Below are 19,669 nucleotides of genomic sequence, written 5' to 3' on the forward strand. Positions count from 1 at the left end.
TTTTTTTTTTTTTTATTAAGAAATTTCAATCAATAAAATACAATAGATTAAACGCAATCAACAGAAAATACAGAACATTGTCTTTACACATCCCTACATTACACATCTTTCCTTTACATAGATAATTTAAAAATCTCCTTCACTTCCTGGCAGCTTCCACATTAAATCATTTAAAACACAATAAACTTTTGGGGTAAAAACATCATAAAAAGAGTCTAACATATTTACACCTTTAAAGTACACATACAGTCTTTCAGTATATAATTCTGTTTTTCTTTTAAACATCCTCCAAACATCCAACACAATTTTTTCCTTTTTAGCCACAGTTCTTCTGTCCCATATTGCACTTTTCATTAGCATTACACACAGATTAATGAAACTTTTGTTTTGAAACTTTTTTTCCCAACCAAACATCACAACTTTGTTCCATTCCATTACATTTTCATCCCACTCCTCAGTCACATCTTTAATTAAACATTTACATTTCCTTAAAAAGTCCTCTAGCTCTCTACAATGTAAAAACATATGTAAAATCCCCTCTTCCTCTTCCTGGCACACTTTACACAGAGCATTTTCTTCCATTCCTATTTTATTTAAAATAACATCAGTAAAAACCACTTTATGCCTTATAAAATACTCCAAACATTCCAATTTTGTTTCCACACATTTCCCCGTCATGTTTCTCCATATACACTCTTTTTTTAAATCTTTGATTTTCTGCACCCAGTAACCATTTGCAATCGGCTCTTTAAAAACATCATCTCTAAAAGCACAATAAATCATTTTCACAGTACATTCCTTAAAATCATACAGTTTTCCCCCTAATTTCACATGAATACATTTCTCTTTTGGCTCTCCTTCCATACTTTCTATTCTTTTTATCCACTCTTTAGGTATTGCATTTTTAATGATTTCATATTTATTTTTTATTACTTGTTCACTGTAATCCTCTTTTGCCTCCTCCATTGCATCTACAATAAATTGTGTTGGTAAAAACCCTTCTTTAAATTCATACAAAACATCTCTCACTCTTGTTATCCCCACTTCCATCCATTTCTTTAAAAAAATTCCTTTGTCTTGTTTTAAAATGTTTTGGTTTAAAAACAGAGGTTGATTTAAAATGTTTTCTCTCCCATGTGGATCATACTCAAGTCTATCTAAAAATTTTCCCCAGGCACTAAACATTTCCCTATAAAACTCTGGTAAGCACTCTGTCATCCAATTCTTTGTTTTCATCCATAAAATCCCATCCCCCATGTTAAAATCCCCACATTTGTTTAAAAAATATTCCATTGTCTTTTTCCATGCAGTTTTGTGACCATCATCTAGATATTTTTTTACTATTTTAATTCTTAAGCTATTTTTTCTCTGTTCAACATCAATTAATCCCATCCCTCCTTTCCCTATTTCTCCTATTAATGTACTATATGCAATTCTTGACGGTTTACTATTCCATAAAAAATCTAAAAAACATTTTTTCAACCTTGTCTCCACCCACATTGGCATAGCAGTCACATATAAAACATACCACAACTTTGACACCATTAACACATTTAAAATTAAAACCTTCCCTTTTAAACTTAATGTCCTCAATTTCCAAAAATTTAACCTTCTTTCAATACCTCCTACTATTTCTTCCCACATTTTTTCTTTAACATTCCTTTCTTCTTTTCCCATTAGAACACCTAAAATCCTTATTTCTTTTGTTTCTTTAAAATGAAAATACTCTGTTAAAACAGTCACTCCTCCAAATCTCATATATATCGTTTTTTCTTCATTTAGCTTACCTCCTGATCCCCTACAAAACATCTGTACTACTTCCATTACTTTATTAACACTCTCTATATCTTTAACTATTATTGTCGTATCATCTGCATATTGAAATATTTTTTCATTTCCCCCACTTCCTTCAATGTTTATCCCTCTTATGTCTTCGTCTATTTTAATAGCTAATCCCAATGGTTCTGCAACTAAAGAATATAAAAGCGCTGATAATGGACATCCTTGTCTTATTGATCTAGTAATTTTAAAACATTCAGTTAAAAAACCATTACACTGTATTCTTGTTATTGCTCCCCTATATAAAATTGTAATCCACTTGATAAAATTTTCCCCAAACCCGTACCTTCTTAAAATTCCAAATAAATATTCATGCTCCACTCTATCAAAAGCCTTTTCGAAATCCAAACTAATAACATATCCTTTTTTGTTTTTTTCTTTCATATATCTTATTCTATCTATTATACTTAAAGTTGTGTCCGCTATATCTTTCCCTTTAACTCCATACACTTGATTTGTTTCAATTATGGTTGGCATTACCTCTTTCAATCTGTTGGCTAAAACTTTTGTTAAAATTTTCAGATCTGTATTCAACATTGTAATTGGTCTATAATTTTTTAAGTCTACTTTATCTCCTTTTCTTTTATATATCAACTTTAATAATCCCATCCCCATTCTCTGATTCATTTCTTCTTTTTTAAAGATCTCTTCATATACTTCTTTTAAAATACTGGTTAAAAAATCTTTAAAAACCATATAAAATTCACTCCCCAAACCATCTATACCTGGACTTTTATTTTTGTTTAATTCACTTATTGCTCTTTTTATCTCTTCTTCTCTTATCTCTTCATCACACTCTTTTTTGTCTACTTCTCCTACTGTTGTTTTTATTTGCTTAAGTAACTCCAATTTCTCTTCTTCCTTCAACCCCTCAGTACTAAACAGGTTCTCATAATATGCTTTTACTTCTTTTAATATTTCCTCATTTGTTTCCACCACTACACCATTTTTTCCTCTTATTTCTTTAATCATTCCAGCTGTCCCTCGTATTTTTTCTAGATCAAAGAAAAATTTTGTACATTTTTCTCCCTCCACAGTATATTTAGCTTTACTTCTTAGTCTTGCTCCTTCATATTTTTTCTCTTCCATTTCTTTCAATATTCCCTCCAATTCTTTTATTTTTTGTATATCTTTCCCATTCTCATTTAATTCCTTTTCCAATTTTTCTCTTATTTCTCTCTCCTTCTTCCTCTTACATATCTGTATTAATTTGCAATACTTTATTGTGAATTTTTTAACTAAATATTTAACATTTTCCCACCATATCCTTTTATCTTCACTGTACATTTCATTCTCCTTTTCTTTTTCAATAATTTCTTTAATACTTAAAACATACTCCTCATTCTTCAAAACCTCTACATTTAACACCCATACACCCGGCCCTCTTTTCACTGAACTCCAGTCTACTTGCAAAAAAATTGGTTTATGGTCACTTAAGCTTGATTCTTCATATTTAATGTTACCGATATATCCTTCAATGTTCCTTGTACACAAAATAAAATCAATCCTTGTCTTACACATAAAATTCCCTACTAATTGCCTCCTTGAATATTCTTTCTTTTTTTCATTTCTTTCTCTCCATACATCAATCATATTATTTTCTTCCATTAATAGTTTCAGTTCTTTTCTTCCTTTATCATTTTTAAAAACCATTCCCTCACCCATTTCTAATTTACTGAAAACGGTATTAAAATCACCCATCATAATAACTTCTTTATGCTTTTTTAAAAAATCTCTTAATACATTAAAATATTCCTTCTTTTCATTCTCTACAGTCGGTGCATGAATATTAACTACAATAACTTTTTTCTCCTCATACTCCATTTCAACCGCAATACATTTCCCATCTACGTCATTATATATTGTTTTACATGATACCCCACAGTTTTCTTTTATTAAAATCGCAACTCCTCTTCCAAGCCTCCCATCACCATTGTTATATAAAATCTCTCCGCTCCACCTTTTCCTTATTTCAGTCATGTACTCTTCCCTCCAGTTAGTTTCTTGTAATAAAATCACATCCTCTCCTTTACACATTTCTTTCACCTTTTCAAATTTACCCATGTCCATCAATCCCCTTGCATTAAAAGTAACACAACTTAAAACCATTAAAATAAATAAAAATAAATACATAAAAACCATTATTTTCCATCTTCTCCCTCCAGCCCTCTTAACACTTCATATCTGTTTACACTTTTTACTCGGCCCCTTGTCATTAACTTTTTTCTTGCATTTTCCACATTTGGTTTTACCTTTAATGTTCTTCTTCTACTTTGTCCTCTCTCCCCTCTGTCTTTTCCCATGTTGTCCATCCTTGTTTCTTCTTCACTGTCCATTTCTTTGTTTTGATCATACATTCCCTGTCCATCCCTCTCCACATTATCCAAAAGATTTTTAAAACTGTCCGATATTTCCATTTCTGTCCATTGGGTATTCTGTTCTGCTCTTTGTTCCTCACCCATATCATTCTTTTTTCCTTCTTCTTCTTCCTCTTGGTTGCCTGTTCCTCCTTCTGTTTCCTTTTGTGATAATCCTTCATCCCCTTGTCCTTCATCAATATCTCCTTCCTCTTCAGTGTTTCCTTCATGCACCTGTCCGTCCACCCGATGCTCCAGACCTCCTTCCTCTCCCTCCATCCAACACTCACACTTGTTTAAAATCTTTTGACACTCCGGGCATCTGACCGCATTGCAATCCCTTGCGAAATGTCCCCTTTCCTCGCACTTGTGACACTTAAATTCAGGGCATTCTTTGAGCAGATGATCCGGGCTCATGCACAGCTTACAGGTCTTCACCTGGTGGCTGTGCATCACCCTAAAGTACTGCGGCCCTTCTGCTGTTTCCAGCTTTGTGCTGTAGGGCAATGATGCCACCTCCTTGGGGAATCTCACTTTTAAAAACCTTGTTCCATCCTCTATTTCAGTGCCCGGGTAGCATCTTCTTTTTAATTTTGAAATGGGATTAACTCCCCATCCCTCCAATTTTCTAAAAATGTCTTTATCATCAAGGTAGACGGGCAGGTGCATGAAGGAAACAACATAATCTCTATTTTGCAGTTTCTTTATCTCACAGTTAACTCCTTTAATTAACAATCCCTCAGTCAGTTCATCACATGTTTCTTCTTTCTCCAATGTCAGTTCATATTCCTTTCCTTGTCTTGGCCTTAGTGCTAAAATTTTACCATATCCACATTTTTCCGTCACCGCTTTAATAATATCCACAGCTCTCACCTCATTTACGTTCTCGACATTCACAATCACAGTTGCCTCCTTTAAGTATTTCCTTTCACCAATGTTATCTCTTGCATCTTGTTTTTTACCGTGTCCTGCTCGTTGTCGATACTCCACTCCAGGGTCATTTGCCATGCGTGTCTCTCCAGCCAGTCCAGGGTCATTTGCCATACGTGTCTCTCCAAGCAGTCCAGTGTCGTTTGCCATACGTGTCTCTCCAGCCAGTCCAGTTTCGTTTGCCATACGTGTCTCTCCAGCCATTCCAGTGTCGTTTGCCATGCGTGTCTCTCCAGCCAGTCCAGTGTCGTTTGCCAATAATCCGTCCATTGTACAAAAATCAAACAAAAAATTAACCACCCTCCAGCCAGCAAGATGCTGCTGTTAGGTGGTTTAAAACTGAAAAAACTCAAAAAATAAACTAAAGTCCAAAAACAACTCACAAAACAAACACTGACAGAAAAATCAAAATGGAGGAGAGCCTTCCTCTCCCAACTGCAGCCAACACTTCCTGTAGCTCTCTAGCGCCCTCAGGTTGGTATGGCCGTAAGCCAAAACTGCTGCAAAGAGAGGACTATTTAAAGATCAGCCACTCTAATCTCCAGTACATTATATAAGTAGGGAAGAAAACCCAAAAGCTTACAGCACCTGGAATTATTCCCAGGCAGTCTACCATCCAAGTACTAACCAGGCCCAAACCTGCTTAGTTTCTGAGATCAGACGAGATCGGGCATAGCCAGGTTGGTCTGGCCGTAAGTGAAAACTGCTGCAAAGAGAGGGCTATTTAAAGATCAGCAACTCTAATCTCCAGTACATTATATAAGTAGGGAAGAAAACCCAAAAGCTTACAGCACCTGGAATTATTCCCAGGCAGTCTACCATCCAAGTAGTAACCAGTACCAAACATGCTAAGATTCGGAGATCGGGCATTGACTCTTTTTTTTTTTTTTTTTTTTGCAAGATTATTATATAATTAGTGAAAAATTTCCAAAAAGTTTACAACACCTGGTATTCCCAGGCGGTCTCCCATCCAAGTACTAACCAGGCCCAAACCTGCTTAGCTTCCGAGGTCAGACGAGATCGGGCATAGCCAGGTTGGTATGGCCGTAAGCGAAAACTGCTGCAAAGAGAGGGCTATTTAAAGATCAGCCACTCTAATCTCCAGTACATTATATAAGTAGGGAAGAAAACCCAAAAGCTTACAGCACCTCGAATTATTCCCAGGCAGTCTACCATCCAAGTAGTAACCAGTACCAAACATGCTAAGATTCGGAGATCGGGCATTGACTCTTTTTTTTTTTTTTGTTTGTTTTTGCAAGATTATTATATAATTAGTGAAAAATTTCCAAAAAGCTTACAGCACCTGGTATTCCCAGGCGGTCTCCCATCCAAGTACTAACCAGGCCCAAACCTGCTTAGCTTCCGAGATCAGACAAGATCGGGCATAGCCAGGTTGGCATGGCCGTAAGCGAAAACTGCTGCAAAGAGAGGGCTATTTAAAGATCAGCCACTCTAATCTCCTGTATATTATATAAGTAGGGAAGAAAACCCAAAAGCTTACAGCACCTGGAATTATTCCCAGGCAGTCTACCATCCAAGTAGTAACCAGTACCAAACATGCTAAGATTCGGAGATCGGGCATTGACTCTTTTTTTTTTTTTTTTTGCAAGATTATTATATAATTAGTGAAAAATTTCCAAAAAGTTTACAACACCTGGTATTCCCAGGCGGTCTCCCATCCAAGTACTAACCAGGCCCAAACCTGCTTAGCTTCCGAGATCAGACGAGATCGGGCATAGCCAGGTTGCTATGGCCGTAAGCGAAAACTGCTGCAAAGAGAGGGCTATTTAAAGATCAGCCACTCTAATCTCCAGTACATTATATAAGTAGGGAAGAAAACCCAAAAGCTTACAGCACCTGGAATTATTCCCAGGCAGTCTACCATCCAAGTAGTAACCAGTACCAAACATGCTAAGATTCGGAGATCGGGCATTGACTCTTTTTTTTTTTTTTTTTGCAAGATTATTATATAATTAGTGAAAAATTTCCAAAAAGTTTACAACACCTGGTATTCCCAGGCGGTCTCCCATCCAAGTACTAACCAGGCCCAAACCTGCTTAGCTTCCGAGATCAGACGAGATCGGGCATAGCCAGGTTGGTATTTAAAGATCAGCCACTCTAATCTCCAGTACATTATATAAGTAGGGAAGAAAACCCAAAAGCTTACAGCACCTGGAATTATTCCCAGGAAGTCTACCATCCAAGTACTAACCAGGCCCAAACCTGCTTAGTTTATGAGATCAGACGAGATCGGGCATAGCCAGGTTGGTCTGGCCATAAGTGAAAACTGCTGCAAAGAGAGGGCTATTTAAAGATCAGCAACTCTAATCTCCAGTACATTATATAAGTAGGGAAGAAAACCCAAAAACTTACAGCACCTGGAATTATTCCCAGGTAGTCTACCATCCAAGTAGTAACCAGTACCAAACATGCTAAGATTCGGAGATCGGGCATTGAATCTTTTTTTTTTTTTTTGCAAGATTCTTATATAATTAGTGAAAAATTTCCAAAAAGTTTACAACACCTGGTATTCCCAGGCGGTCTCCCATCCAAGTACTAACCAGGCCCAATCCTGCTTAGCTTCCGAGATCAGACGAGATCGGGCATAGCCAGGTTGGTATGACCGTAAGCGAAAACTGCTGCAAAGAGAGGGCTATTTAAAGATCAGCCACTCTAATCTCCAGTACATTATATAAGTAGGGAAGAAAACCCAAAAGCTTACAGCACCTGGAATTATTCCCAGGCAGTCTACCATCCAAGTAGTAACCAGTACCAAACATGCTAAGATTCGGAGATCGGGCATTGACTCTTTTTTTTTTTTTTTTGCAAGATTATTATATAATTAGTGAAAAATTTCCAAAAAGTTTACAACACCTGGTATTCCCAGGCGGTCTCCCATCCAAGTACTAACCAGGCCCAAACCTGCTTAGCTTCCGAGATCAGACGAGATTGGGCATAGCCAGGTTGGTATGGCCGTAAGCGAAAACTGCTGCAAAGAGAGGGCTATTTAAAGATCAGCCACTCTAATCTCCAGTACATTATATAAGTAGGGAAGAAAACCCAAAAGCTTACAGCACCTGGAATTATTCCCAGTAAGTCTACCATCCAAGTACTAACCAGGCCCAAACCTGCTTAGTTTATGAGATCAGACGAGATCGGGCATAGCCAGGTTGGTCTGGCCGTAAGTGAAAACTGCTGCAAAGAGAGGGCTATTTAAAGATCAGCAACTCTAATCTCCAGTACATTATATAAGTAGGGAAGAAAACCCAAAAGCTTACAGCACCTGGAATTATTCCCAGGCAGTCTACCATCCAAGTAGTAACCAGTACCAAACATGCTAAGATTCGGAGATCGGGCATTGACTCTTTTTTTTTTTTTTTTGCAAGATTATTATATAATTAGTGAAAAAATTCCAAAAAGCTTACAACACCTGGTATTCCCAGGCGGTCTCCCATCCAAGTACTAACCAGGCCCAAACCTGCTTAGCTTCCGAGATCAGACGAGACCGGGCATAGCCAGGTTGGTATGGCCGTAAGCGAAAACTGCTGCAAAGAGAGGGCTATTTAAAGATCAGCCACTCTAATCTCCTGTATATTATATAAGTAGGGAAGAAAACCCAAAAGCTTACAGCACCTGGAATTATTCCCAGGAAGTCTACCATCCAACTACTAACCAGGCCCAAACCTGCTTAGTTTATGAGATCAGATGAGATCAGGCATAGCCAGGTTGGTCTGGCCGTAAGTGAAAACTGCTGCAAAGAGAGGGCTATTTAAAGATCAGCAACTCTAATCTCCAGTACATTATATAAGTAGGGAAGAAAACCCAAAAGCTTACAGCACCTGGAATTATTCCCAGGCAGTCTACCATCCAAGTAGTAACCAGTACCAAACATGCTAAGATTCGGAGATCGGGCATTGACTCTTTTTTTTTTTTTTTTTTTGCAAGATTATTATATAATTAGTGAAAAATTTCCAAAAAGTTTACAACACCTGGTATTCCCAGGCGGTCTCCCATCCAAGTACTAACCAGGCCCAAACCTGCTTAGCTTCCGAGATCAGACGAGATCGGGCATAGCCAGGTTGGTATGGCAGTAAGCGAAAACTGCTGCAAAGAGAGGGCTATTTAAAGATCAGCCACTCTAATCTCCAGTACATTATATAAGTAGGGAAGAAAACCCAAAAGCTTACAGCACCTGGAATTATTCCCAGGCAGTCTACCATCCAAGTAGTAACCAGTACCAAACATGCTAAGATTCGGAGATCGGCATTGACTCTTTTTTTTTTTTCAAGATTATTATATAATTAGTGAAAAATTTCCAAAAAGCTTACAGCACCTGGTATTCCCAGGCGGTCTCCCATCCAAGTACTAACCAGGCCCAAACCTGCTTAGCTTCCGAGATCAGACGAGATCGGGCATAGCCAGGTTGGCATGGCCGTAAGCGAAAACTGCTGCAAAGAGAGGGCTATTTAAAGATCAGCCACTCTAATCTCCAGTACATTATATAAGTAGGGAAGAAAACCCAAAAGCTTACAGCACCTGGAATTATTCCCAGGCAGTCTACCATCCAAGTAGTAACCAGTACCAAACATGCTAAAATTCGGAGATCGGGCATTGACTCTTTTTTTTTTTTTTTTTGCTAGGTTATTATATAATTAGTGAAAAATTTCCAAAAAGCTTACAGCACCTGGTATTCCCAGGCGGTCTCCCATCCAAGTACTAACCAGGCCCAAACCTGCTTAGCTTCCGAGATCAGACGAGATCGGGCATAGCCAGGTTGGTATTTAAAGATCAGCCACTCTAATCTCCAGTACATTATATAAGTAGGGAAGAAAACCCAAAAGCTTACAGCACCTGGAATTATTCCCAGTAAGTCTACCATCCAAGTACTAACCAGGCCCAAACCTGCTTAGTTTATGAGATCAGACGAGATCGGGCATAGCCAGGTTGGTCTGGCCGTAAGTGAAAACTGCTGCAAAGAGAGGGCTATTTAAAGATCAGCAACTCTAATCTCCAGTACATTATATAAGTAGGGAAGAAAACCCAAAAGCTTACAGCACCTGGAATTATTCCCAGGCAGTCTACCATCCAAGTAGTAACCGGTACCAAACATGCTAAGATTCGGAGATCGGGCATTGACTCTTTGTTTTTTTTTTTTGCAAGATTATTATATAATTAGTGAAAAATTTCCAAAAAGCTTACAGCACCTGGTATTCCCAGGCGGTCTCCCATCCAAGTACTAACCAGGCCCAAACCTGCTTAGCTTCTGAGATCAGACGAGATCGGGCATAGCCAGGTTGGTATGGCCGTAAGCGAAAACTGCTGCAAAGAGAAGGCTATTTAAAGATCAGCCACTCTAATCTCCAGTACATTATATAAGTAGGGAGGAAAACCCAAAAGCTTACAGCACCTGGAATTATTCCCAGGCAGTCTACCATCCAAGTGGTAACCAGTACCAAACATGCTAAGATTCGGAGATCGGGCATTGACTCTTTTTTTTTTTTTTTGCAAGATTATTATATAATTAGTGAAAAATTTCCAAAAAGCTTACAGCACCTGGTATTCCCAGGCGGTCTCCCATCCAAGTACTAACCAGGCCCAAACCTGCTTAGCTTCTGAAATCAGACGAGATCGGGCACAGCCAGGTTGGTATGGCCGTAAGCGAAAACTGCTGCAAAGAGAGGGCTATTTAAAGATCAGCCACTCTAATCTCCAGTACATTATATAAGTAGGGAAGAAAACCCAAAAGCTTACAGCACCTGGAATTATTCCCAGGCAGTCTACCATCCAAGTAGTAACCAGTACCAAACATGCTAAGATTCGGAGATCGGGGATTGACTCTTTTTTTTTTTTTTTTGCAAGATTATTATATAATTAGTGAAAAATTTCCAAAAAGCTTACAGCACCTGGTATTCCCAGGCGGTCTCCCATCCAAGTACTAACCAGGCCCAAACCTGCTTAGCTTCCGAAATCAGACGAGATCAGGCATAGCCAGGTTGGTATGGCCGTAAGCGAAAACTGCTGCAAAGAGATCTTTTTTAAAAAACATGACTGAAAAGACACTTCATTCCCACATTCATTTAAAAGGACATGAACCTTTCCTTCTCCTTCCTCCTTTTTTTCTATTCTTTCTATCCATTCATTTGGAATTGCTTTTTTTATTTTGTCAAACTGTTGCTTTACAATTCTCTTATCGACCTCATCTCCACTTTCTTTAATTTCATCTACTATACCTTGTAGTGGTATAAAACCTTATTTTACCTCATATAAAACATCTTTGACTTTATTTATTCCTGCTTTAATCCATGTCTTAAAATATATTTCATTATTTTCATATACTATATTTGAATTTAAAAGTAATGGTTGATTCAAAAGCTCCTCCATCCCTTCTGGTTTGTATACAACTGTCAATAAATATTCTTTCCACGCTCCTAAAACTTCTTTATACAATTCTGATACACCATTTAACATATTTTCTTTCAATTTCATCCATATAATGTCCTTTCCCATGTTAAAACCACTACACCTATTTAAAAAATATTTCATACCATCCTTCCATTCCTGTCTATTTTCTTTATTCAAAATTTCTTCATAGTTTTTACCCTTAAACTCTTCATTCTTAAATATGGATCTAACAAACCTAAACCTCCCTCCTCAATTGGTCCTATCAGTGTATCATAAGCAATCTTTGCTGGTTTCCCCTCCCATATAAAATTCAAAATACACTTTTTCAACCTCTTATAAGCCCATATCGGCTTATAAGATGTATACCACATTTTTTAAAGCATCAGAGCATTTATAATATACTGCCCTCTTAATTTCAACATCCTTTGTCTCCAGGAGGTCAATTTTCTCTCCATTCCCCCTAAGATTTCGTCCCATATTAAATGTCTAGTTTTCTTTTCATCTTTCCCAATTCTAATTCCCAATAATTTAATATTATCTGTCTCTTCTTTAAAACTAAAATAATCTGGTAAAGGCTTTGCAGCTCCTATTCTCATCATGACCGTCTTATCTATATTTATTTTTGCTCCTGAACCTTTACAATAGTTTTGTATTGTATTCATTGCTCTCTCAACGCTATCTATATCCCTTAAAATTAATGTTGTGTCATCAGCATATTGATATATTTTTTGTTCCTTTTCTAATCCTTCAAAACCTATTCCTTAAATATGTTCATCTTCCCCAACCACTAAACCCAGTGGTTCAGCAACTATACTATACAATAATGCAGATAAAGGACACCCTTGTCATACTGATCTTGTTATACTGAATACATCAGTTAATTGCACCTTTGTATAAAACTCTAATCCATTTTATACAATTATTCCCAAAACCAAAATGCTCTAAAAGTTCAAATAAAAAATCATATTCTACCCTATCAAATGCTTTTTCCAAATCTAAACTAATTATGTATCCTTCTTTATTATTCTCTGTCATATAACTTATTTTTTCTCTTATATTACTAACTGTATCACTAATTTCTCTCCCTATTATTGAATAAGATTGATTTGTTGTTATTATTCCAGGTAGAACCTTCTTTAACCGATTTGCTAACATTTTTGCAAGAATTTTAAAATCTGTATTTAACATTGATATAGGTCTATAGTTCTTTAAATCAGCTGAATCAACTCTTTTTTTTTTAAATTAGCTTTACCAATCCTACTCTCATCAATTGACTTGCTTGCCCTCTATCATACATTTCCTCATAAACGTCTTTTAAAATGGGGATTAAAATATCCTTAAAAACTCTATAAAATTCTCTAGTCAAACCATCTGCTCCAGGACTCTTCCCATTGTTTAACTGTACTATTGCTGTCTCTATTTCTTCCTCTAAACAATCCTTATCGCACATTTCTTTATCCTCTTTAACTACTTTTTTTTACACTCTTTAATAAAAACTGCTTTTCCTCCTCTTTTATACCTTCGCTTTTAAATAGATCTGCATAAAATTCCCTTACACTTTGCAAATCCTCTTTGGACTCTTTTACTCTTCTCCCATCCTTTTTCTTACTTCCTTTACTGTATCAGCCTTTTGTCTACTTTCCTCTAAATTAAAAAAATAATTTTGTACACCTTTCTCCTTCCATCACATTCTTTACCCTACTTCTTATCATAGCTCCTTTACATTTTTCTTCTTCTATTTCTTTTAATTTATCCTTGTAAATTATAATCCTTTCTATATCTCCATTTTCTTTTTGTAATTCCTCTTTCAAAATATTCCTAACTGCTACTTCTTCTCCCCTTTTAATCTTGTTTCAATCTACTATACCTCAATGAATACTTTTTTATTTCATATTTTACATTATCCCACCACACCCTCTTGTCTTCTTCGAACATCCCTTTCCCTCTCTCATTCATTATTATTGCTTCCACTGCAAATTTATAATTCTAATCTTTTAAAAGTTCATTATTTAAACACCATATCCCCTTTCCCCTCTCTACACCAGTTTCATAAAAATTACCTATTAACATACTATGATCAATAAGAGAAGTAATTTTGTAATACAGGTCCTTCTCAAAAAAATAGCATATTGTGATAAAGTTCATTATTTTCCATAATGTAATGATAAAAATTAAACTTTCATATATTTTAGATTCATTGCACACCAACTGAAATATTTCAGGTCTTTTATTGTTTTAATACTGATGATTTTGGCATACAGCTCATGAAAACCCAAAATTCCTATCTCAAAAAATTAGCATATTTCATCCGGCCAATAAAAGAAAAGTTTTAATACAAAGAAAGTCAACCTTCAAATAATTATGTTCAGTTATGCACTCAATACTTGGTCGGGAATCCTTTTGCAGAAATGACTGCTTCAATGCGGCGTGGCATGGAGGCAATCAGCCTGTGGCACTGCTGAGGTGTTATGGAGGCCCAGGATGCTTCGATAGCGGCCTTAAGCTCATCCAGAGTGTTGGGTCTTTCATCTCTCAACTTTCTCTTCACAATATCCCACAAATTCTTAATGGGGTTTAGGTCAGGAGAGTTGGCAGGCCAATTGAGCACAGTAATACCATGGTCAGTAAACCATTTACCAGTGGTTTTGGCAATGTGAGCAGGTGCCAGGTCATGCTGAAAAACGAAATCTTCATCTCCATAAAGCTTTTCAGCAGATGGAAGCATGAAGTGCTCCAAAATCTCCTGATAACTAGCTGCATTGACCCTGCCCTTGATAAAACAGAGTGGACCAACACCAGCAGCTGACATGGCACCCCAGACCATCACTGACTGTGGGTACTTGACACTGGACTTCAGGCATTTTGGCATTTCCTTCTCCCCAGTCTTCCTCCAGACTCTGGCACCTTGATTTCCGAATGACATGCAAAATTTGCTTTCATCCGAAAAAAGTACTTTGGAACACTGAGCAACAGTCCAGTGCTGCTTCTCTGTAGCCCATTTCCTGCACACGCCTGTGCACGGTGGCTCTGGATGTTTCTACTCCAGACTCCGTCCACTGCTTCCGTAGGTCCTCCAAGGTCTGGAATCGGTCCTTCTCCACAATCTTCCTCAGGGTTCTGTCACCTCTTCTCGTTGTGCAGCGTTTTTTGCCACAATTTTTCCTTCCCACAGACTTCCCACTGAGGTGCCTTGATACAGCACTCTGGAACAGCCTATTCGTTCAGAAATTTCTTTCTGTGTCTTACCCTCTCGCTGTCAATGATGGCCTTCTGGACAGCAGTCAGGTCGGCAGTCTTACCCATGATTGCGGTTTTGAGTAATGAACCAGGCTGGGAGTTTTTAAAAGCCTCAGGAATCTTTTGCAGGTGTTTAGAGTTAATTAGTTAATTCAGATGATTAGGTTAATAGCTCGTTTAGAGAACCTTTTCATGAAATGCCAATTTTTGGAGATAGGAATTTTGGGTTTTCATGAGCTGTATGCCGAAATCATCAGTATTAAAACAATAAAAGACCTGAAATATTTCAGTTGGTGTGCAATGAATCTAAAATATATGAAAGTTTAATTTTTATCATTACATTATGGAAAATAATGAACTTTATCACAATATGCTAATTTTTTGAGAAGGACCTGTATAATGTACTGGAGATTAGAGTGGCTGATCTTTAAATAGCCCTCTCTTGGCAGCAGCTTTTGCTTACGGCCATACCAACCTGGCTATGCCCGAACTCGTCTGATCTCTGAATCTTAGCATGTTTGGTTCTGGTTACTACTTGGATGGTAGACTGCCTGGGAATGCCAGGTGCTCTAAGCTTTTGGGTTTTCTTCCCTACTTATATAATGTACTGGAGATTAGAGTGGCTGATCTTTAAATAGCCCTCTCTTTGCAGCAGCCTTCGCTTACAGCCAAACCAACCTGAGGGCGCTAGAGAGCTACAGAAAGTGTTGGCTGCAGTTGGGAGAGGAAGGCTCTCCTCCATTTAGATTTTTCTGTTTGTGTTTGTTTGTAAGTTGTTTTTGGACTTTAGTTCAGTTTTTTGTGGTTTTTCAGTTTTAAACCACCTAACAGCAGCTTTTTGCTGGCTGGAGGGTGGTTTCTCTGTTTTTTGTTTTTCTCTTAAAATGGACGGATTAATGGATGACGACACAGGACTGGCTGGAGAGACACGTATGGCAAACGACACTATATTGACTGGAGAGAGACGCATGGCAAATGACACTAGACTGGCTGGAGAGACACGTATGGCAAACGACACTATATTGGCTGGAGAGATACGCATGGCAAATGACACTAGACTGGCTGGAGAGACACGTATGGCAAACGACACTATATTGGCTGGAGAGAGACGCATGGCAAACGACACTGGACTGGCTGGAGAGAGACGCATGGCAAACGATACTGGATTTGGCGGAGAGACACAATCGGTAAATGACACTTGACTGGGAAATCGACTACGAGCTGGGAATGGAAATAACCAAGGCACGAGGGAGAAATTTCTTGAAAGAAAGTATCTAAAGGAGGCTACAGTGATTGTGAACGTAGAGAATGTGATCGAGGTGAGAGCAGAGGATATCATCAAGGCTGTATCAAAACAATGTGGACATGGGAAAATCCTGGCACTAAGGCCAAGACAAGGAAAATAATATGAATTAACAATGGAGAAAGAAGAAACATGTGACAAACTGACTGATGGACTGATGATAAAAGGAGTGAACTGTGAGGTAAAAAATTTGCAAAACAGAGATTATGTTGTTTCTTTCATGCACCTGCCCGTCTATATTGATGACAAAGAAATTTTAGGTAAATTGGAAGGATGGGGAGTTAATCCCATTTCAGAGATAAAAAGAAGATGCTACCCGGGCACTGACATAGAAGACGGAACAAGGTTCCTAAAAGTGAGATTCCCCAAAGATGTGGCATCGTTGCCATATAGCACAAAGCTGGAAACAGCAGAAGGGCAGCAGTATTTTAGGGTGATGCGCAGCCATCAGGTGAAGACCTGTAGGCTGTGCATGAGCCCTGGACAGCTGCTGAAAGACTGCCCAGATTTTAAGTGCTGTATTTGCGAGGAGAGGGGACACTTTGCAAGAGATTGCAATGCTGTCAGATGCCCAGGGTGTCAAGAAGTTTTAAATAAATGTGAATGTTGGATGGAAGGAGAGGAAGGAGGGATGGAACTTCAGTTGGATGGACAGGTGCATGAAGGAAACAGTGAGGAGGAAAGAGAAACTGATGAAGCACAAGAGGAAGACGGATTGCAGCAAAAAAAAAACAGAAGGAGGAGCGAGCAACAGAGAGGAAGAAGAAGAAAAAGTAAATGATGCAGACAAGGAACATACAACAGAACAGGACACACAATGGATGGAAATGTAAATATCGGACAGTGTTAAAAAACTTCTGGATGACGTGGACGGAGATGGACAAGGAATGAATGATCAAAACAAAGAAATGGACAGTGAAAAAGAAACGATGATGGATAACATGGAAAAAGACAGAGAGGGGAGAGGACAAATAAGAAGGGCGAACATTAAAGGTAAAACCAAATGTGGGAAATGCTAGAAAAAAGATCATGACAAGGGGTCGAGTGAAAACTGTAAACAGATATGAAGTGTTAAGAGGGCTGGAGGGAGAAGATGGAAAGTAATGGTTTTTAGGTATTTACTTTTCTTTTTAATGGTTTTAAGTTGTGTTACTTTTAATGCAAGGGGACTGATGGACATGGGTAAATTTGAAAAAGTGAAGGAAAAATGCCAAGGCGAAGATGTTATTGTTTTACAAGAAACAAATTGGAAAGAGAGTGTGATGAAGGACTATAAAAAGAAATGGGAAGGGGATATTTTATATAACAATGGGGATGGAAGGCTTGGAAGAGGAGTGGCCTTTTTAATAAGAAAAGATGTTTTTAATGCAAGTAGAGTGGTGTATAAAGATAAGATGGGGAAATGTATGGTGGTGGAAGTAAATTGTGAAGGACGTGAACTGATTTTAGTAAATGTACATGCGCCAACAGAGGAGAAGGAAAAGAAAGATTTTTTTTATGTTTTAAGAAATATCATAAACAAGTATAAGGAAATAATAATGATAGGGGATTTTAACACAGTTTTTAGTAAACAAGACATGGCAGAAGGAATGGTTTTTAAAAACGACAAGGGGAGAAAAGAATTAAAAGCATTAATGGGAGAAAATAATATCATCGATGTGTGGAGAGAAAGAAATGAAAAGATAAAAGAATTTTCAAGGAGGCAAATAGTGGGGCAGTGTGTGTGTGAAACAAGAATAGACTTTATTTTATGTACAAGAAATGTGGAGAATTTTATAAAAAAGATTAAGTATGAAGAAACAAGTTTTAGTGATCACAAGTTTTTATTTTTTAAAGTAGACTGGAGTAAAGTGCAAAGAGGGCCGGGAGTATGGATTTTAAATACAGAGGTTTTAAAGAATGAAGATTATGTTTTAAGTATAAAGGAGATCATTGAAAAGGAAAAAGAAAATGGAATGTATAATGAGGATAAGCGAATGTGGTGGGAGAACGTGAAATATCTGGTAAAAAAGTTTACAATAACCTATTGCAAGTTAATTAATAAATGTAAGAAAAATAAGGAAAGAGAGCTAAGGCAAAACTTAAATAAGGCACTGGACAAGACAGAAAAAAGCATAGAGAAAATAAAAGAAATAGAAGGTAGACTGAAGGAAATGGAAGAGGAGAAATATGAAGCTGCAAGATTAAGAAGTAAAGCAAAATATACAGTGGAGGGGGAGAAGTGCACAAAGTTTTTCTTTGATCTAGAGAAAAGAAGAGGGAAAGCAGACATGATTAAAGAAATAAGGGGCAAAAATGGGAGAATAGTAGAAGAAAATGCGGACATTTTATAGGAAATAAAATCATACTAAGAGAACTTATTCTGTACAGAGGGGTAAAAGAAGAAGAAAAAGTGGAATTACTGAAGCAAATAAAAGCCAGAGTAGGAGAAGTGGATAAAAAAGAGTGTGATGATGAAGTAAGAGAAGAAGAAATAAAAAGAGCAATAATTGGATTAAACAAAAGAAAAAGTCCAGGGATAGATGGGTTGGGGAGTGAGTTTTACATTGTTTTTAAAGATGTTTTAACAACTATCTTAAAAGAAGTATTTGACGATATTTTTAGGAAAGGTGAGATGAACGAAAGGATGGGAATGGGATTAATGAAGCTGATATATAAAAGGAAAGGAGACAAAGTGGAGTTAAAGAATTATAGGCCAATAACAATGCTTAACACTAATTTGAAGATTTTATCAAAAGTTTTAGCTAACAGATTAAAAGAAGTGATGCCCACAATAATTCAAACAAACCAAGCTTACAGTATTAAAGGAAGAGACATTGCGGATACAACAATGAGCATAAAAGATACCATAAGATATATTAATGAAAAGAAGAAAGATGGTTTTATAATCAGTTTGGACTTTGAGAAGGCTTTTGACAGGGTAGAGCATGATTTTTTATTTGGAGTTTTGAATAGTTTTGGTTTTGGAGGAAATTTTATTAAATGGGTTAAGATTTTATATAAAGGTGCTGTAACGAGAGTAAAATGTAATGGGTTTTTAACAGAGTGTTTTAAATTAACAAGATCAATTAGACAGGGTTGCCCGTTGTCGGCACTTTTATATGCTTTAGTTGCGGAACCACTTGGGTTAATGGTAGAACAGGAAGGGAGAATAAAAGGAATAGGCATAGAGGGAGGAGATAATAAAATATTTCAATATGCTGATGATACTACGCTATTGCTGCAAGATCTGTTGAGTGTAAGGGAAGCAATTAAAATAGTACAAACATTTTGCAGGGGATCAGGGGCTAAAGTGAACGAGGATAAAACAGTATACATGAGATTCGGGGGAAGTGAGGTTTTAACGGCGCACTTTAATTTTAAGGAAATGAATGAAATAAAGATTTTAGGTGTTTTAATGGGGAGGGATGAAACCAAAGCAGAAGGAATTATGTGGGAGGAGATGTTAGGAGGGGTCGAGAGAAGGTTGAATTTTTGGAGATTAATGTCCTTAACTTTGAAGGGGAGGGTTTTAATTTTGAATGTTTTAATGGTTTCTAAGTTATGGCATATTTTATATGTGGCTTCAATGTGGACAGAAAAAAGGCTAAAAAAATGTTTT

General features: G+C 37.3%; 11 non-coding genes and 7 pseudogenes across 11 annotated transcripts; all 18 read right to left on the reverse strand.

Moving 5' to 3' along the window:
- Window positions 1–5,702: 5,702 nt before the first annotated feature.
- LOC132125991 (5S ribosomal RNA) lies at window positions 5,703–5,824 on the reverse strand (annotated as a pseudogene).
- Window positions 5,825–6,059: 235 nt separating this feature from the next.
- On the reverse strand, window positions 6,060–6,178 carry LOC132125849 (5S ribosomal RNA). The gene has a single exon (XR_009427230.1). It is a non-coding gene; the product is annotated as a 5S ribosomal RNA (ribosomal RNA).
- Window positions 6,179–6,417: 239 nt separating this feature from the next.
- On the reverse strand, window positions 6,418–6,536 carry LOC132125845 (5S ribosomal RNA). Its single transcript, XR_009427226.1, has one exon. It is a non-coding gene; the product is annotated as a 5S ribosomal RNA (ribosomal RNA).
- Window positions 6,537–6,768: 232 nt separating this feature from the next.
- LOC132125936 (5S ribosomal RNA) lies at window positions 6,769–6,887 on the reverse strand. The gene has a single exon (XR_009427313.1). It is a non-coding gene; the product is annotated as a 5S ribosomal RNA (ribosomal RNA).
- A 232-nt stretch (window positions 6,888–7,119) lies between these two features.
- On the reverse strand, window positions 7,120–7,236 carry LOC132125989 (5S ribosomal RNA; annotated as a pseudogene).
- Window positions 7,237–7,286: 50 nt separating this feature from the next.
- On the reverse strand, window positions 7,287–7,408 carry LOC132126014 (5S ribosomal RNA; annotated as a pseudogene).
- Window positions 7,409–7,638: 230 nt separating this feature from the next.
- LOC132125938 (5S ribosomal RNA) lies at window positions 7,639–7,757 on the reverse strand. The gene has a single exon (XR_009427315.1). It is a non-coding gene; the product is annotated as a 5S ribosomal RNA (ribosomal RNA).
- A 231-nt stretch (window positions 7,758–7,988) lies between these two features.
- On the reverse strand, window positions 7,989–8,107 carry LOC132125937 (5S ribosomal RNA). Its single transcript, XR_009427314.1, has one exon. It is a non-coding gene; the product is annotated as a 5S ribosomal RNA (ribosomal RNA).
- An 84-nt stretch (window positions 8,108–8,191) lies between these two features.
- On the reverse strand, window positions 8,192–8,313 carry LOC132126016 (5S ribosomal RNA; annotated as a pseudogene).
- Window positions 8,314–8,544: 231 nt separating this feature from the next.
- Window positions 8,545–8,663, reverse strand: LOC132125798 (5S ribosomal RNA). The gene has a single exon (XR_009427182.1). It is a non-coding gene; the product is annotated as a 5S ribosomal RNA (ribosomal RNA).
- Window positions 8,664–8,747: 84 nt separating this feature from the next.
- On the reverse strand, window positions 8,748–8,869 carry LOC132126003 (5S ribosomal RNA; annotated as a pseudogene).
- A 234-nt stretch (window positions 8,870–9,103) lies between these two features.
- Window positions 9,104–9,222, reverse strand: LOC132125894 (5S ribosomal RNA). The gene has a single exon (XR_009427273.1). It is a non-coding gene; the product is annotated as a 5S ribosomal RNA (ribosomal RNA).
- Window positions 9,223–9,447: 225 nt separating this feature from the next.
- On the reverse strand, window positions 9,448–9,566 carry LOC132125694 (5S ribosomal RNA). The gene has a single exon (XR_009427084.1). It is a non-coding gene; the product is annotated as a 5S ribosomal RNA (ribosomal RNA).
- Window positions 9,567–9,798: 232 nt separating this feature from the next.
- LOC132125998 (5S ribosomal RNA) lies at window positions 9,799–9,919 on the reverse strand (annotated as a pseudogene).
- Window positions 9,920–9,965: 46 nt separating this feature from the next.
- Window positions 9,966–10,087, reverse strand: LOC132126018 (5S ribosomal RNA; annotated as a pseudogene).
- A 231-nt stretch (window positions 10,088–10,318) lies between these two features.
- On the reverse strand, window positions 10,319–10,437 carry LOC132125789 (5S ribosomal RNA). Its single transcript, XR_009427173.1, has one exon. It is a non-coding gene; the product is annotated as a 5S ribosomal RNA (ribosomal RNA).
- Window positions 10,438–10,667: 230 nt separating this feature from the next.
- LOC132125866 (5S ribosomal RNA) lies at window positions 10,668–10,786 on the reverse strand. The gene has a single exon (XR_009427246.1). It is a non-coding gene; the product is annotated as a 5S ribosomal RNA (ribosomal RNA).
- A 231-nt stretch (window positions 10,787–11,017) lies between these two features.
- On the reverse strand, window positions 11,018–11,136 carry LOC132125831 (5S ribosomal RNA). Its single transcript, XR_009427214.1, has one exon. It is a non-coding gene; the product is annotated as a 5S ribosomal RNA (ribosomal RNA).
- Window positions 11,137–19,669: the final 8,533 nt, after the last annotated feature.

The sequence above is a fragment of the Carassius carassius genome, chromosome 43 (assembly GCF_963082965.1).
Source record: "Carassius carassius chromosome 43, fCarCar2.1, whole genome shotgun sequence".
NCBI lineage: Eukaryota > Metazoa > Chordata > Actinopteri > Cypriniformes > Cyprinidae > Carassius > Carassius carassius.